Source organism: Etheostoma spectabile, chromosome 18 (assembly GCF_008692095.1).
Source record: "Etheostoma spectabile isolate EspeVRDwgs_2016 chromosome 18, UIUC_Espe_1.0, whole genome shotgun sequence".
NCBI classification, from domain to species: domain Eukaryota; kingdom Metazoa; phylum Chordata; class Actinopteri; order Perciformes; family Percidae; genus Etheostoma; species Etheostoma spectabile.
The window spans coordinates 23,664,964-23,669,137 of NC_045750.1; the positions used below are offsets into that span (position 1 = coordinate 23,664,964).

The 4,174-nt window shown below is 41.5% G+C and overlaps 1 long non-coding RNA gene across 1 annotated transcript; it reads left to right on the plus strand.

Moving 5' to 3' along the window:
* Positions 1-419: 419 nt before the first annotated feature.
* LOC116705919 (uncharacterized) lies at positions 420-1,467 on the plus strand. The gene is made up of 3 exons (XR_004336084.1): positions 420-468; positions 1,185-1,191; positions 1,457-1,467. It is a non-coding gene; the product is annotated as an uncharacterized LOC116705919 (long non-coding RNA).
* The last annotated feature ends 2,707 nt before the right edge of the window (positions 1,468-4,174 follow it).

The window sequence follows — 4,174 nt, forward strand, 5'->3', positions numbered from 1 at the left end:
CAAAAATATTGTGATATTTGATGTTCCCCATATTGCCCAACCCTACTTTAAATGGAACTTGTAAGCTTGTGGATACAACCATAGAATGTATACTGCAACTAAAGATGGAAGACGCGTCACCACTTCCTCCCGCTCTACAAAAGTGAAATAAAAAAGTGAATATTTTGGGTACGGGCGCTACTATTTTGTAGTTTTTCATCCAATTTTTCTGCACAGTAGTGATATTGAAGTCCCGCCCATGCACCTCCGAAAAACCCAACCAATCGCGGGTAAAATCATAGATGTCAATCATGATATTCCGTCCCGTTTTTACAGCATTTAAACCCAAATTTATCAGAAACATTAACGCGCGTGATGAGAAAAAAACAGAAACTATCACGGAAGGCTTGTATCACGCGGACGCGCCAAGTTGTCATAACTTAGAATTCCTCATGGGGGGCGCCAGAAACTACCCACTATAGCTTCAATGTGTGTATTTTAATGTGATTTTTAATGTGACATTTCCTTCTAAAAACTATGTAAAGTGTCTTTGGGTGTCGCAAAAAAGCGCTATATAAATAAAATGTATTTTTTTACATTTGTTATTATGGAATTGCAAAGAAAACCTCTACACGACTAATATGACAATATGCTAATTTAATTTACCATCCACCAAAAAAAAAAAAAATCATTGTCATGGCATGACAACGGTCTCAAAGTGTCAGCTTGTACTTCACAACATTTGAAGGCAGCGTCACTGTGGTTGCCACGGTGAACCACATCCGTCCTTACATTAAGCCCTCATATATTGACTGTTATATGTTTAACACACGTGTCGACACCTGTGAAAATGCATTTAATCGGTTCATATTGGACCACAATGACCACGAATCGACGTTTTGCGTGTTCATTTTCAAGTTACAAACACATCTTTTACTTTTCAATGTCCTATGAATATCCAAGTTCAGACGAGCTGAACTAACAGCAAGTCTGTCTCAGTGAGCTATTTTTAAACGTTTCCATGTTTTTTTACTATAGCGAACATTTTTGAAGAATCCTAATCTAGTCGAGGGTTGTGTTAGTAATGTCTGCCGGCATTGTCAAACATCATGTCAGTCTGTCTCACAGCATGCTAATTACATCTCCCAGACAAGAGCATTAGAATAGGAGCAAATAGCACGAGCACCTGACACGAGCTCAGATAGAAACACCGTGAGACAAACAGGAGGGTAGGAGACGTGAGCGACTGACAGACAGACGGAAAGAGAGTCATTGGTGGAGAAGTTACGCCGCTTACTGAAACTCCAGTTCTTCTCGAAGTGAAAGGACAAAAGTGACAGATAGCGTGGGATATTTTGTGTTTTCAGAAATAGAATGACAAAGAGTCCGTCGGTGGAGGGCTGACGGCAAATGTCGAGGTCACTCGTCTGAGTCAGAATTCCAAGGTAAAAGATTTGAAACAATAGTAGGTAGGCAGGTTAAATTATATTTAGAATTTTTTTTTTTCTTCAAGATATGACTGACTTTCGATATACCTGAATAACACACCCTTCACACTAAGCAGTTGTCTAACATGATAGCTGTTTGACATGTAAGCCCACACAGTGACACGCATAACTACGGGCTGTGAGAAAATATCAAGACCACAAAAAAACAAAATCTAACTTTTTTTTTTTTGTTGTTGTTAGGACTACACACTAGTACAAATTATTTTTAAATCCCATTGTGATCCACACAGAAAAAAAACAGACTTCATTGAAAGTATGCTACTCATGGCTTAAATTGATCCTAGTTCGTTGTATTTCTTTGCCTGCTGGCTAAGTGCATGAATACTGAAAATATTTCCACCCCAGACTTTAAAAAAAACAAAACTATGAATGTAGAAATTTCAACAAAAACCAAATAAGTTTCCCGCTAAGAGTCAACACTGACAAATGCAACTTCATCTGAGAGTTTAATGAGTTGAAGTGCATCGCGCTGTAAATAGTCTCTCCATAGGGCACTGCATTGGCCTGCGGACGGTTCCTGGCATGTCTGTGCAGTGTGGCGGTGCCCTGTGGGGACGGGAACACACACACACACCCACACACACACACACACACACACACACACACACTCGCACACACACCAGCCCCACCAGCATCCCCCAACGCAACAGCTGCCGTACTGCAGGAGGCAGCCGTACCCCTCGCTGATCAAATCTTGTCCGTCACATTTCCCCTAATTAACGGGCATCTGCTTCCCCCATTTTCCCTACATGGCTACACACTTTCCCTCTGTAGTTCCAATCATCTGATCGTCGTGACCTTTCACCCCTCCGAGATCGTCTGGCTCAGAGCGCGCCGGCGTCGGCCCCGCCCGGCTGCTCGCCGCTCTCCCCCTCCTACCTGCTTACCTGGCTGCCACGTAGCAGCTGGGGAGACGCAAGGGCACGCAAACAAACGCACCAGTGAGGCAGCGTTCATCTGTTCACATTACCGTCTCGTACAGTCATTGATATTCCTGCCAAACTTCTGCTGGAATTCGCTCACTTTGAAAGTTACAGTATGCTGTGGTGGTTCTGGTGGTGGTGGTGGTGGTAGTGGTGGGGGTGGGGGAGTGTGTGTGTGTGTGTGTGTGTCAGGACTACCAAGTCTATTACACACAACTGTTTCATGCCACTTCCAAATAACTGACACATAACAAAATATTAAGTCCAACTTTCATTTCTCCTTGGCTTTTATTCTCAATCGTTCCAAATGAACCCAGAAGTTAAAATCCAATTGTTTTTCCAAGAGATTTGGCTCCTGAACTTCCGCTCATCTCATTTTTGGGTGAGGGGGAAATTTGCCTTACATTTCTGTAATGACTTTTATTCCACTAAGAGGAATTAAAGTGCGGTAAAAGCCTGGATTAACACCAGTCACTCAGACCCAGCCGCCACTGGGAGGAAAGGAAAGCTCTTTTAGTTGGAGGGTTTATGCGTTATGTTAGGGACAGAGGGTGATGATGATGGTGTGTGTGTGTGTGTATGTGTGTGTGTGTGTCTCTAGACTGATATTCACATGCTATCAATTTGCGCTCGTGCTCGTGTGCGTGCATTCCGTCATTCACAACACAGAGGCACCTGAGCAGGCACCAGCTGGCAATGTGAGAGGTGCGCTCTAATTTAAAATGCATCTCATTAGAAGCAACCCATAGCCTGTCACTGTACTCTTTCTCTGTATAAAGACACAGTGTGGAATTAATGATTTTTCTCAACAAGAAAAAAAAAAAAAGCTGTTGAAATGTTTCTCTCAATAAATATGTTACATAGGAAAAAAAACTCACTTAATGGCTCTTTTTTGAAACCATTTAAATATATACTCGTTTCAACCAATCAGACGCGTATGTAGATTTTTTTTCCCGTTGAAGTTTGACCTTGAATTATGTGCATTTCTATTGAGCCGAGATTGAAGGCTTTTGTTTGTTTGTTGCTATTGTTTAAAACCCATTTCCCATTTGGAAGGGAGAAATATACTTAAGAGAAGTGTTTATTCATTTGTGGAGATGGCTCCACTGCCAAGGAGAGGAGACTTGATGGAAGCTCAGATTCATTAAAACTTAATTAATATGCATCATTATGTAAATGAGGGTGCAGTTAATGAGTTTTTAAAAGAAGCATTCCTTAATTAGTTCACTTTTAATGGCATCATCATTTATCTTTTTCTTCTTTGAAGCAGAATGATGCACTAGACGCAGGCAGCTCCAAAATGCTAATCTACGTTTTATCATCTTATTTTTCTGATTTCCATGTGATAGCGACGACGTCTCGAATCGCGTCGCTAATGAGGGACGTTTACACGTCTTAATGTCGGTTATTTTCAATTCGAGACACTGTAAAATACGTGGAAAAGGGGATTCCGAACCAAAAAAAACAAGAAAAAATAACAGAATTCTTATCACATAGCCTGAGAATAAGAAGAAGAAGAAAAAAACGATAATTAAAAATGCATCGACCAGGAGAAGTTAAATCGAGGCCCCTTAGGCTACTCACAAATGCAGTCTATTTCCCCCCCCCCCAATCCGGTTTCAGGGGAGAAAAAAAAGAAGAATCTCAACAGCTCCATATCCCAGAGAACAACACTGGCAGGGTGTCAAAAGACTTGACAAAACCTGGAGACTTCTGACAGCGTCACACTTCTGGATAATTGGTCCCCAGCACTTCCTGTAAAAA